The 14,551-nt window shown below is 49.8% G+C and overlaps 1 long non-coding RNA gene across 5 annotated transcripts in view; it reads left to right on the top strand.

Annotated features, from left to right (window-relative positions):
• Positions 1 to 14,551, top strand: part of LOC149354297 (uncharacterized) — a 62,497-nt gene that overhangs the window by 31,914 nt on the left and 16,032 nt on the right. For all 5 annotated transcript variants that reach the window (XR_016291300.1, XR_016291302.1, XR_016291301.1 and 2 more), the window contains 2 exons: positions 9,061 to 9,143; positions 9,270 to 9,384. This is a non-coding gene — a long non-coding RNA (uncharacterized LOC149354297). The remainder of the gene's footprint in view (positions 1 to 9,060; positions 9,144 to 9,269; positions 9,385 to 14,551) is intronic.

The raw sequence follows: 14,551 nt of genomic DNA, 5'->3' as shown, positions 1-14,551 counted from the left end.
ACAGAGGGACGGCGTTTACAGCGCAACTAATCGACCACATCTTTCGGCTGAGCTGCACAACATACCGCAAGACCACGGCCTACCATCCGCAGAGCAATGGCTTGACCGAACGATTAAACAGGACCCTTGCGGACATGTTGTTCATGTACGTAGATGTTCAACACAAAACTTGGGATGAGGTCCTGCCGTATGTCACCTTTGCCTACAACACCGCCCTGCAGGAAACTACGCGCTTCTCCCCGTTTCGCCTTGTGTACGGACGCGAAGTCCAGAGCATGCTTGATGCCATGCTCCCGTGCCCAGAGGATGACCAACTCGCCCCAGACGCCCAACAGTTTGCCCAACGTGCTGAAGAAGCCCGTCAGCTGGCCCGCGTGCACATCGGGCAACAGCAGAGCTCGGATGCGCGCCGTTACAACCTTCGCCACCGACAGGTTGACTACAAACCCGGTGACCAAGTCTGGGTGTGGACTCCTGTTCGTCGCCAAGGCTTGTGTGAGAAACTGCTCTCCCGCTATTTTGGCCCTTACAGAGTGGTACGGCGTGTGAGTGAGGTTAACTATGAAGTGGTTCCGGACGGTGCTGCGCAACCGCGACGCCGACAGCCCGACTCTGACACTGTGCACGTTGTGCGGCTTAAGCCGTACTATACACGGTGACGCAACCGTGCCGATGTTTTCGCGCGCTTCAGTTGCGGCAGTTTGCTTGTTTTGTTGTTTATTTTTTGTTTCACCCTTACGTCGACAGCGACAGCGCTCTTTTTTTTTCATAAGGGGGGAATAATGCCACCTAGTATTGCCAGGTGGCGCATACGAAGTAGGGCGACGACGACGAAGTAGGGCTCGCGCCGTGTGGAGTCTGTCGCTGTTGTTGCCCCAGCTTGCCTGGCCTTCCCTTTCGTGCCTGCTAATAAAGCCCCCCTTCATCAGCAAGTACGTTACAATATTCAACATTTCTTTAAAATATGCCCACTCGTAATGCTTCGTCCGTTTTTCCTCTTCGCTGATGCTGCGTCAACCTAGCGCGCGCTGCACGACGGGATTTCACTGCGCTCCAACGTCGGTCTCCACGGTGGCACGGTGGCGCGCACGCATGTCGTGCTCGTCCCAGCCGAACGTACAGCACTGCACGAGTGGCATCCAGCCGAATGTGGGGCACCGCACGAGTGCGTAGAAAACTCCACGAGTGCCGTCAGCGGAAGCACCATTAGTAAACGCTCTCGGAGTTTCGGTTTTAAACTTCTGCATTCAAACCTGATTTCAGGTTGCTTAAGCTATGGGATCAAGGCACTTATTGCAAGGAGCCACATACGACAAGGGGTCACTCGCGTTCTCGTGCACCGCGATGCCACCTGCGTGCGTTGTATGCGTGGAAAAAACTCCGAGAGGATCGAGCATGTCACATCATTTGTGAGTAAACGTGGGAAGTGGTGCATCTACACATTTCGCGACAACGGCGTACTGCAAAGCGTGTCAACGAAAATGTACCGCTCTCGGAACTCTCTTTAAAGGCGGATGACACCAAGCGAATAAACCTTGCTGCCGTTTACTTTTTCACGGCATTCGGATTTCTTAAACCCATTGCCTCAATCTGCTTTACAGAGTACGCATTGGTGCTACTTATAAAGGATGTAGGTGTTCTTGCTTGAATGCGTTTATTACGTTTTGCAGCACTAATGTATGCGATAATTAAAGGTGACAGTTGAACGGCCGCGCAACGACAACGGCACCAGAAGGACAACACATGCGCACTCTACCAAGTGTTTATTAGACGGAAAAGAGGCACACTTATAATCCCCTGCAAAAGCAGTGTCATACATTAGAAGCAAAAGCAGTCAGAGACCTAAAAACCAAATAAAATGCAAATAAGAACAAAAACCCGCCACAACAAACAACCAAGCACCCAAAATTTAGTGCGCACAATGCTAGACATAAAGCGAAGGTATCTCGAGCGGTGCATGCTGTTTCGTGCATTTCTTTGTCCGCCTTGTTTCAATCGTTCGTGTTGAAGCTCTGAGCGTTGCTGCGTACGAAAAATCCCATTATGAGCTCGTCCCGCGCCAGGAAAGACACGGCACCGTCTTCCTCGGCGAAGGAGAAAGAAAAAAAATGCATGAGGCCGGCGGTAGCTTAACAAACCTTCGACATTTACTATAACAAAGCGCTGAACATTCAAAATAAACCAGGCAGAGCAGTTGCTCCATTTACGTTGGGAACTCGTTTTCTTTCGGAATTGTGGTCGTCCTTGCGGGGTCAAAGCAAATTTCCGACGTGTATTTGCACTCTGCAACAGAGGACATGCAAAATCCCGCGCGCTCGACGGACGAAATACACTCCAAGCGCTTCACAATCGCGGTACTTGCCTTCAAATAACAATTCAGAAGAAACAAAGCACCCATATGAAGTTGCAGTCGGTATGCGACACTGCATACCATCAGAAATGCTCCAAAAGCGACGATTTTCTCGTTGTTTACAGCATGTTTGCAGCAGTCGAGAGCTACTCTGCATTAGAGCACTGCACGGGCCTCAATCTAAGGCCCGAGACCTGAAGCCCGAGCCCGGCCCAGGCTCGCGGCTTCAAGCCCGGGCCTGGCCCAGGCCCGCTAAATTATCGCTCTAGCGAGCCCGGCCCGGCCCGTGAATCCCGGAGTGAAGCACAGCCCGGGCCTGGCTCGGCCCGTTTCACAGTAACGCTTGAGGTACACTGCTCACTCTGAGCAAGTAGACTGCTACTAGACCGATAAGGAACTGGCCGATAAAGGTTCTGAAACCGCAGTTTGGCTTCAGAAAGTTGGTTCTTTTGAACCCAGAAGGAAGTGATAAAGAGTAGTGTTCGCCAGGCCCGCCTTTTGGACAGTGATCTCGTGCAGGTGCGCAAAGACAAACTCAGAAGTTCTGAGAGGCAAATAAAAAGGGCCGCATACGTGCGTAATAGGCTACTTTGCATTCCCCCATGATTTTAATCAGTTATGTTTTGACGCCCGCGAAGTATAAACATTAAAGCTGCCTAGAAAGCACTAGGATGACATTTTTTTAGTGAACGCGATCTCACAGGTTGAACTCATAGCCGAACTGGTCGCCTTTCAGTAGAAACGAAAAGCTAAAGGGCTTGAGTATTTCACGGTGAGTGTTTTGAAGACTATAAGCGTCCTAAACTAATATGTTCTTCCCGAATGCATTTCTAATAGTGCATAGGTATGTTTTGGGATGACGAACGATCAATGGCCCATTAAGACCGGTTGAATTTTACTCTTACTGGTGGAGCACAAGATAACGCGCGAACCATATATTACAGGGCAAAACACTTGGTCATGACAACCAGGCTGAAGAAGCGAGGAGGAATAGATGTGGTTATGAGATGAGATTTACAAGCTCTCGCGAGCGTTTGTGGCTATTACATTTACGAGGCGTTCCGGTCAGCGTATCGAAAATAAAACCAAACGCGCTTTAGTTAGTGAATTTTCTCACATGAGAAAAATGTAACTATAAAATAAAAGCTATGTTTTTGGGGCTTAAAGGCCCAAGGGGAGTCAGGCTGTGAGAGACACTGAAGCAGAGGGCTCCGGATCATTTTGACCAACTGGGTTTCTTCAACGAGCAATGATACTACAAAGTACAGTCTTTGTCAAAAGTAACCAGGCTGCACGTTTTCCTTCTCAGTCATATATTACAGCTATTATGCCAGCCCTCAAGCTCTAAATCTCTGTATGGTAAGAAGAACCTCTGTACTCACCTTCAAATAACTTTTCAATATTCAGGGAAGCCCTGAGGGCTCTGTTATACGAATGAGAAACAAACCATGGAGCCTGGTTAATTTTGACAAAGACTTGGACATGGCTGTCATGCTTGCTGCCTAAACAGAAATGCGGCCGCCGAGGCTAGGAGCAAACCCTGGTTCCCCGGCTCAGTAATCAAGCGTCTTGACCACTAAGCCACCGCGGCATGGAAATAAGGACATAAATAAGTGAACGAATAAAGTTTAGTATCTTTTCTCAGCGCGTACTATAACCCATAGCTCATCCGTGTCGCTGCTCCAATGCCGCAGTTGTGTTCTTCACTCTGCAATAGTGACTGAATAGTCGGACACCAGCCGTTTCTGTACGGACCCTAGCCCGGCTCGGGTCCGCAGCTTTAAGCCCGAGCCCGGCCCGCGCCCGCAACTTCAGGCCCGGGCCCGGCCCAGGTTTGGCAAAACAGATCACGTCCCGGCCCGGCCCGACCCGTGGGCCGGGCCCGGGCTTTCGGGCCGGCCCTAGCCCCTGCAGTGCACTACTCTGAATACCGCCATCTCACCACGGACTACGTTGCCAGGTTCCAACTCCGTTCTTTGTCCAGATTTAGCAAGAGTCTAAACAGCTGGCAACACACACAAACCGTTGGATCATGGTTGCGTTCATGCGTTTCCCGCTGGCTTGTATGGGCTCAATGTGCAGCTTTCCCTCTAGAGTCAGTATATTAACTCTATGTGTAGTAGTGAGATGAACGGCGCTGGAATGAGAACGGCAGCAAACTGCAGCAGAGAACTTCGTTTGGTAAGCGAGCACGTGAAAAGAAGTTATATGCAGACTCTTTACTTAATTATATTAGGGCTCAGATATTCTAGGATTCATGCGTAGCCCTCAGTGGCGAGAACATAGGAAACAGTACGCGGCACTTCGTGAAAACTCTTTGCAGAGAATGTTTCTGGTATCCGCGCAAATAAAGCATAGTTTGTCGCATCCATGGCGCAATTAAAAATCGAAATCAAGAAAACGCAGTGCAGCAGACCTTAATAAACACGAGATGGGGAATAGTCTACTTTGCCTGCCTCCCTTCAACGTTTCATAACCTCCCAGAGAGATGTCACAGAGGGGTGCGGTGGGCTTTTTAGCTATGCCAATAAGTCTATTCTTGTACTGGTGTATAACTGAATACAGATACGGAGCATATGAATATGCGTACCGCGTTTTTCTGGCAGGTCCGAAATTTCAAGAGAAAGGTAACTTGCTTTAAATTTATTTTAACCCTGGGGCTATCTATATTGGTGGCTCCGGCAGACATCAGGAGACAGTCAGATTGCTTCAATTATTTCGGTAATCAAATGCATACTTAATTATTTTTTTTCAAGTTTCGTTTCAGGGGTATGTAATTGTATTTGCAGAATTGAGCTCCTCCTCCAAACAGCTGACACTTGGCTTTCGTCCGAGTCAAAAGCACCGCTTGCGCCAGCATAGTTTCTTTCTTGAAGATTTTTGCTCTTTGCAATTGGTTCGAACATGTAGGGGATGACTCCAAGATCCTCCGGGTAATCTTCGATGTGTTCCGTCGTCGTATAAGAAGCAAACCAACAGCCTCGAGCCACCGTGCGCCGCGCTTCATGTGCAGCGGCGGCGGCCGAGCCGGGCCGACCGAGCAAACATCATTTCTGACGTCACGAGGCGCCCAACCAATCACAGGCGGCAACGAGACGCGCGAGCTGGCCCGAGGCTGCTGCTGCGCGTTTCGCCAAAATAAAATAGATTTGCGCTTTCCTTTGCCTAATTTCGATGAGAAATTCGAATTCCGATAGTGGAAAATCGTGAAGTGCTTCTCTTCATTAAATTTTTCTGGGAAACCTTTCAGCATTTCTTTAACCCGGCTATTGTGACAACCGTCGAGCCAACGACAAGAAAGCCCCTTCGAAACGGGAACTATGCATGTGTTGTGGATAAGGAGGCTGATTAGCTTGTTCGCCGACTGCGGTCTCCCAAAATCCACTGGTGGAGTTTTGCAGTGACTACGGCGCCCAAATCGAACTGCCTACTTCTTTGTACACTTAGATGCACTTTCTTGTAGTCCGTCGCTCTAAAGAACAACCGCCACATGGTAGGCGGGGGCCAGCATTTTCCGTGACATGTGTAAATTAGCGTGACATGGTATAATCCGGAATGTTCATGTGACGTCGCAGGAACCATTTCATAGTACAGCATGGAGCTTCAGCCCTGTAAACCGGCGCAGCTTTCGATGAGCTGATTAGATATTTTTGCAGCCTTTCCTCGCGCTACATGCACCCCAAAAGAGCCGTCACTTCACGTCGGTGCATACTCGCTACAGAGCAGGACGTTTGATTTCGGCGCCATATACGCAGTGCAACACGTCATAAACAGAGGTTGCGCTTGCACTGAGGTCCCCGCGCTCCTTGGGTGCTGTTTTAGTTCTGGGGAAAAAAAGGCACTGGATTTGTTCGAGGTTAAGGGCTTAAGAAATCGCTTTTTTTTTTCGTTCCACAAACTTCTATGTGGCATCGTCTTGTTCGTGCGTGGCTTCGAACTCACTATTGGCACTAACCACCACGCTGGGTCAATTAAAGTTAGACAGTTAATTTTAGATAATTAGCTACCTAATTAGGAATGCCTTTATTGTAACTGCCGCCGCGGTAGCTCAGTGGTTATGGTGCTGCTGCTGACCCGAAAGACGCGGGTTCGATCCCGGCCGCAGCGGTCGCATTTCGATAGAGGCGAAATGCTAGCGGCCCGTGCACTGTGCGATGCCAGTGCACGTTAAAGAACCCCAGGTGGTCAATTTCCGGAGCCCTCCGCTATGGCGTCCCTCATAGCCTGAGTCGCTTTAGGACGTTAAGCGCCATAAAACAACAAACAACCTTTATTGTAAATGACGTCCATCGCGACTGACCGTTTGTTTCTGATATTTATTGCTTTTCTATTTCAAAATTCCTATTTATATTAGTTTTTGAATGTGTATGCTGAAACATCGGGTGTGTAGGTTCGACCATAAACTGTGGCTACTTATACGAACCGCAGTTATAAGGAACGCTCGCTTATTACGTCAAAATACGTATTACATCAATGGCCCTGCGTCTCAGATACAGCAGACAACTGTGGCCCAACCACTCGGTGAGAGTGAACGAGTAGGCGCCATAAACTCGCCCCAGCAGTCGAAACACGCGCATACTGCAAGTGCGGAGATCGAAAAGCGTCACCCTGCAGCACGGCACTTGTTCGAGTGTGTCGTGTTCCTGTCGTGGTGCAATCTATCCGCCTGCGTGCTCGCACACGCGAGGCATTAGTCACTTCCAGGGGTTGCACCAACCAAAAAGGGACAGGTACCCCGCACTCGCCTTCCCGCCATCCCTTTTCTCCCATTTTGTGATAAAAACTGGGAGCTGTTAAAGGGGCGCTGAAACGCCTAAAGCCCTTCGAACTTCATAAGTTTGAGAAGCTTTAGAAACAACTTCTGAGGAGAGTACACCGTTCCAGTTTTTCAACATGAATGCGCGAGCGTCGACCGCCAAGTCGGTAAGCGTGGTATCACGCAGCACAGCGGCGAAATGTGCGAGAACAGGCGAGTGCCCGCAATGAACAGTCCGTTGCGGGTGTCCTCTTCTAGGCGTCTCCGGGATACGGACCCAACCCTAGTTTCTTTAGAGCACGTTATCGTCTTCCCTTTCTATTTATGATGAACATTGTCATCAACTTACAAATAACAGGCGAAATGGTAGCGCGGTAGGAAAGACACCTGATCGCATTTGTCTTAATACTTCACACTTTCCTTAGCTATATAGGAAGGAAGGCAGTTCCACGTCGTCTTTTCTAATCTCTTCTATGCGACGTGCAGAAAACAGAACAGAAGCCGATCACTGGCTCAGAAGCAAATGGGTTTGGGTGCTTTATCCGGAACAGCCTAGCAGAAGGCAGTTCCACCGGGCTGTAGATCGCGCACGCGCTCGTATCATAGCACATTTCGCCGTTATGCTCCGCGATACGGTGCTTATCGACTCGACGGTCGACGCTCCCGTGTTCATGTCAATTGGAAGGGTGTGCATAATCTCACTCAATCACTACATTGTGTTGTCATGAACACCTGATCCAGATATGCACTTCAACACGCAATAGAGAAACCACAATCACGCGCAAAAGTTGAGGGCGGTGACCTTTTCATACTCACTCTCTCCTCTGTTCAGCCTCCTTTATTTAAGCCCCCTTCAACGTCCATTTAAGGTTTGGTTTATTTGGGTTTAACGTCCCAAAGTAACTTAGGCTATGAGGGACGCCGTAGTGAAGGTCTCCGGAAATTTCGACCACCTGGGGTTCTTTAACGTGCACTGACATCGCACAGTACACGGGCCTCTAGAATTTCGCCTCCATCGAAATTCGACCGCCGCGGCCGGGATCGAACCCGCGTCTTTCGGGCCAGCAGTCGAGCGCCGTAACCACTCAGCCACCGCGGCGGGGCTCAACGCCCATTTAAGGCAGGGTCACAGGAAGTGAAGGGTTTTCAGTTTTTTTTTTTTTGCTCTTCCCAGAGAGTGGTGCTGCGCACCTTCGGGGGAGCTCTCTCTGGGCTCCCCTTCTGACTGTAACGCGCCCGGCAATGGTCGAGCGAGGGAAGTTCTTGTTCTGTTGCCGAGGGCTGGCGCATGGCGCACCAGGCTTTGCAGTTGGGACGCGGCGTCCCGGGCAGCAGCTTCAGGCGGCCGACCGCGGTTTGTAGCATCTGTCGACACCTGTATACACGCCTTGTAAATGTCTGTATAAAAGACTTCAGTCTCCATCGCAAAGAGTCAAGCGTGCGCATCCAAGACTCAACCACCACCGGACTGCCTTTGCTTAAGAGACTCAGGCCTGAGCCGGGCTCGGACTTTGAGCCTCCAGCTTGGGGCTCACCATGAGACCCATGCCAAGTGCGCACGAGCACTTTCCACAAAAACCGTGGTTTCTTGGACAATTCCTTTTATGGTCAGTTGCGCATTGCTCGACCACTCTACACAAGGGCAACGCCGGCTGTACTCCTCTGTCCCTCTGACGGTAATTTTGTGATGTGACAGTTGTGATGGGGGAGGGCGGAGCATGAAAACTGTCGTATCAAAGATTTATATGGCCTGGGTGGCAAAATGATTGAGCAAGATTTGTGAGTATTCATGTCGTTGCCGGAAATCCTAGCTTGTGCATTCCTGCCGCGTACGTAGTTTTGTTCTTCCAATTTCGTCATAAGACTCAAATGTCCCTTCCTGTTGGGCAGAATACTCTGCTTCATCTCCGTGATTGTTCAATGTGCCACACTCTGCTTACTGTGTTTTTCGTAGGTGCAAGTAGCGTCTGCGTTGAGGCGAATACAAGCTCTAAACCGTAGCCCACTAGAAGAAAGATAACCAACGTTTTCAACAAGGTCAGTACCGCCACCACTACCTTTTCAGATTAATGGGGCCGGCAAAGTTTTCTGTCATTGTAAAGCTTCTACTGCATGGAGGGTTAGAACAGCTGTCCACTGCAACCATTTTCGATTTGTTTTCAGGCGGCGCCAGTTGCAGAAAGGTTTCTTCTGCGTGATCAACGTCTTCAGGCTGCATTGAAATCACCAGCTCTTTGAAAGCCCCGAGGAGTACATATCGGAGTGGTTTCTGCCTGAGGTAAACAGTCGCAAGCACCTATTCAGCTGCGTACCGTTTTCAAACATGCATGGGCATGTGAATTCTGCACGGGAGTAACAGAGGCAGAAGGGCCGCCAATGCTTGAGCTTGTGGCCAAAGCTTTTGTAGGGGCGGTAACACCGCGATTCGTGGATAATCACCAAGTCCGTGATAGAGCATGTTTGTGCGCCTAAGGCAGTGGCCGTGAGCCGAACATGCAAAGACAGTTACCTTCTTTAATGGTAAGAAGAGGCCTGATGGTAAGAACAGCTGAACAGGGCAGGCAGACAGAATGATTCTATGTTCGCGGTCTTAAATCCGCCAGATGCTACGGAGTTCACGGGCACGAACGGGACACGATGTGAGTGTGTGACGCGCATGTGAATGGGGTTCACGTCAGCGGCGGCTGCTGCTAGAGCCTTCGGACTTGCATGCACTGGACAGCATTATTTGTTTCGTCAGCCTGATTGGAAGCACGAGAAACGTCTATCGAAAATGCAGAGCAGCCACTAATATACCGTGCTGTTCAAAAAGGAGCGTGGAGCAGCAAGATATAGCTAAGAAGGCAATGGCCGAGAACTTTCCGGTATCGTGTTTTGTTGCCATATTGACTGCCGCGAGAAGGAGTATCAATGCGGGGTGCGTGAACGACACTTGTGTGAACTGCATCACCGCTCTCAATGACAGAACAGCCTAGAGCCCGCGCTGAATGAAAATTGGAGTAGGTGTGAAGTCCATCCTTCTTGAAGCATGGAGATCAAAATTAAGTGTGTTTTTCTGGAAAGTGTTCACAGTCGCGTAAAACGTATTTTATTTTAATGTGATTCATATATCACGAGTAAACTCGGTTTCCATCCGTCCGTGTCGGGAAGAAGCAGGTGACTCACCTGCCACGGCGGCAGGTGGCAGCCTGCTCACTGAGTTGTGGCAACTTGCCCACCATAGCAGGCAGCAGTGAAATTAATTCAAATAAATTCAGTGCAATTGCAACTGCCCACCGTGGCACAGCGCGTCAGCTCGTTGGTCGAGAGAACTATCTGTGCGAAAAATGAGCCGGACGGCAGCTCGGGAAAATCAAGTTGTCTCTCTCAAGCCCCACCAATGGCTGTGCTTGAAACAGCCACCTGTCGGTGCAGTGGCACATCGCTGCACCGCTGCTGCTCCGGTGGTGCCCCCTGTGATCTGTGCTTCTATGAAAGAGAAGGAGTACCTGCAAGGGAGGGATCCCTAACGCTATCGCCTCGTAACCGAAAGGGTAGGGTAAGCGTCGTGCCAGCTTGTGAGTGTGTGTTTCCGCGATCCGCGGAGACTAGTTCTATCTGCAGAGCCCATGCTTCTCCGCGTAGGCGCATTTTTGTGAACATGAAATAAAGAATTGCCAGTTTACTGAAATTTTGGAGCCGATTAAAGAATTGAGATCGGATAAATCTAGGGCTATGCGAATATTCGATAATTTCGAATATCTGACGTATAGTAAAACATTCGATATTCGATCCGAGAGTTTGGTATTCGAACTCTCAAAGTATACGTCTCGAGAGAATATAGTTTCTGCAACTCTTGCCGCGTGTTGTTCCGGAACAGCGTACTCCTCCGGGATGGCACCGCGGCGCGCGCACAACCAAAGCCGCGACTCCGCGCCACGTCCCTGTGCTCCCGCGCGTATGCTTGATCCCGTATGCGCATGTTCGCGGCAACAGACGCGAGCAAGCGGAAGCTCGGCGCCCAGATCTTTACCTTTGAAGTATCTGCGGCCGCGCTACCAGCGGTGCGCATGCCCTGTAGCTGGCACGGCTGCGTGCTTCCACGCGCCGCCAGTACGCACACACTGATTGGTCCCGACAGGGCAGGCATGCAAACAGCTGACCGGCGCCCTCAAGGCGATCTGCGCGTACGCACTGCCTACATAGAGAAACATACTTACGTAAGTGTGTTTCTCTATGCTGCCTCCCCGTGGAAGCCGATCGCGCTATGCTAAATCTCTAATCAGACGATGCGCGGCTCCCTTGACTTCCGCGGTACGAGTGAGAGCTGGCTGGAGCTGCCGCTCTTCGCGTGGAATTCTATAAGCAAACGTGACAGCGCAAGAACAAGGGGGAACTAGCATGAGACACATGGAGGTGGGTGCACCCTTCGGACACCCGGTGCAGGGTGGCGCTAGGCGCAAGGTCGATGCGCGTGCATAGCCCCCCCCCCCCTCTTCGCCGTGCAGGGTGAAGAACACCGCGTCGTCTGCTACGGCGCCCGCCACTGGTAGCTAACTCCGCAGGTCGCCATTGGGCACCGTTTGCTGCCTTCGTTTTTCTGCCTTCATGAGTTCGTTTTAAAAAAAGCGAGGAAGGGGGGGGGGGGGGGGTTGCTGCGTTAAGAATGGGAAGAAAATACCTAAATATGAATCAGCGGTGAAAATGGTCCATCAGTGACGCTCTGTAATCTTTCATTCTCAATAGGGAATTGAAGGCTGCATTTATTGGCAGCAGAAAACCACGTCCTCACCAGCCGCGTCAAGACGTTTTGGCTGCCGGCTGAAGGATAAATCTGATTAGAGAAAAACGCGCAGTCATGGGTCATAAGAAGAGGTGGCATGACACACCCTGCTTTCAAGTTATGTTTTACATCACCGACTACCCCAGTCACAGGCTGTATGCTGGCGCGCCTACTGAAAACCAGTGAGGGTAATGTCACCTAATCGCTCTGCGGCTGGAAGTATGCAGTGCCTAAGGGACGTGCTACGATTGCGAAATGGTTTTTTTTAGCGGTTTTGTCAACTGCAGGAAGGTTACACTTTTTCATTTGGTGGTACATTACCGGAGTTATATTCTGCTTTCTTAAGTGCGAAAAATGATTTAACTCACCAGTGGCCTTCAGATATGAGGCAGATCACACAAAATTCTTGACTGTATTTCTTTTCCCACCCCTTGTGCGGGCGCCTTAGTTCCAGGAGACAGTTGGTCCCAGATAACTGGAAGGCCACCGCTATCAGTTTTGGGGCAGTTTGTCGCCACTGTCTTCGAAGGTTGCTGCGGGCGCGGTATTCTCTCAATGCCTGAATTTCTGTGGATGAAAGGTGTGGCGGAGTCACCTCCCGGTTCAGCCTGTTCCAGCAGAAGCAACACCCCCTGAACACTGCAGAAGGGAGAAAAGTACCAATTTCTTTGACCGGATACAATATATGATTTGATATTCGTAATGTTCTGCTGTGATATGCGACTTTTCTCTCTCTGAAGAAACATCTGCGCCCTCTGTCCATGTGGCTCCAAGGACAGCTGATCAAAACAGTGCTACGCTTGTGAGACTATAGCCTTAAGCTCTGGTCTCGATTAGAGTAGCTGTAATTAAGTAGCTAGGATCAGAAGAAGGAACATGATTACGAAATAAACCTCTCAGACTTTGGCTAGAATTCAAGCGCTTGCAAAATGTTTTTAGGCTCATGAGTGACATGCCGATTCAGCCCAAAAAGACTCAGAAACATGATTCCTCAGTCTGAAGGCTAGCTGTCGGCCTAGACTACAGACTACGGACAGTTTACCAAGCAGTTGTTCAGCGGTACTCTATTACACAATAAGCGTTCAAAACAGCAACGACGATGCTAAGATCCCATCTCTTTTTTTCACAAGCATTTGTTATTTGCCTCACATTGTGCAGAAAGCTGCAGGAACCTGCAAACATGATTTTTCTATTTTACCTCGCCCGGCCAGTGCCCCCCTTTCCTCCTCCAACAACAGAAAAACATGTCTTCTGTTCAGCTGCCAGGTAACCCTCAATTCATCGTCACGACATCATTCTTCATGTTAACGGACAACCGAAACACGCACGCGCGGGGGTTGTTCACATGGCATCTGCTTCACGCGCGCGGAATGGTCCAAAATTGGGCCCGCTAGGGGAGGCGGGCGGATGTATCGTTGTCTGCCTACTGCTCGCGACCAGAGTTCTACGTAACTGATTGCTTGTAATCGATTACTTGCACTTAATTACATTTTATGTGGTTTGTAATCAATTGATTACTTGCTGTCCCGAAAGACGCGGGTTCGATCCCGGCCGCGACGGCTGGAATTTCTTTGGAGGAGAAATTCTAGGGCCCGTGTGCTGTGCGATGTCAGTGCACGTTAAAGAACCCCAGGTGGTCGAAATTTCCGGAGCCCTCCACTACGGCGTCTCTCATAGCCTTAGTCGCTTTGGGACGTTAAACCCCACAAACCAACCAACCAATTGATTACTTTTTTCAGACGGTAACGTTGCGGGTAATTAAGTTATTGCTCTTTTGCAATGAATTACCGGTAATCAATTACTTCTTTGCAAAAAATAAGGCTGCCGGGGCGAAGTGTCCGTGATGATGTGATTGCGATTTATAGTTCAGCCGCGCACGAAGGTGGCAATGGCGATCTGATGTGTTGCGCTTTCCGCGGTATTCGTTCTTAGTGTAGCTGGCGCCATCTATGGATGCTTCTTGCAACACGTCGTGCCTAACTAATCAGTTATTATAAAAAAACGGCTTTTTCCTTGATCTTTTAGAACCAGCGCAAAGATGACGTGGGCGATGTGAAGGAATACTTACAAGACGGGCGCTGACTAGACTACCAACTGATTCATTTAGCTTCAAAGGGACACATTTTACAGGCACAACCATTGCCCATGTACAGGGTCTTGAATATTTGGGGGCCAGGATTTAAAAAATTCCTATGCAAAATCTACTACCCCGTTCGAGCTGAAATAACGTTCACAAAGCAGCAAAATATGGTCTACGTTATCTGATAAGTGATTCAACATCGGTACTTGCCTAGATTTTCCGGAATGGCCGGAAAACTGCTCTCGGCGGCGTGCACAATTTTCGCAAAAGCGAGTCGAGAAGCTGCGTTGACATGGTGCGCCATCTGTCGAACGGCGAGGCAACCGCCATCTCCGCTTGCTTCGAAGGGGCAGATGGCGGTTGCCTCGCCGCTCGACAGATGGCGCGCCATGTCAACGCAGCTTCTCGACTCGCTTTTGCGAAAACTGTGCACGCCGCCGAGAGCAGTTTTCCCGCCATTCCGGAAAATCTAGGCAAGTACCGATGTTGAATCACTTATCAGATAACGTAGATAATATTTTGCTACTTTGTGAACGTTATTTCAGCTCGAACGGGGTAGTAGATTTTACATAGGAATTTTTAAAAACCCGGCCCCCAAATATT

This window comes from Amblyomma mixtum, chromosome 3, assembly GCF_055824585.1.
Source record: "Amblyomma mixtum isolate Tamu chromosome 3, ASM5582458v1, whole genome shotgun sequence".
Lineage (NCBI taxonomy): Eukaryota > Metazoa > Arthropoda > Arachnida > Ixodida > Ixodidae > Amblyomma > Amblyomma mixtum.
This window is presented reverse-complemented; position numbering and strand designations above follow the sequence as displayed.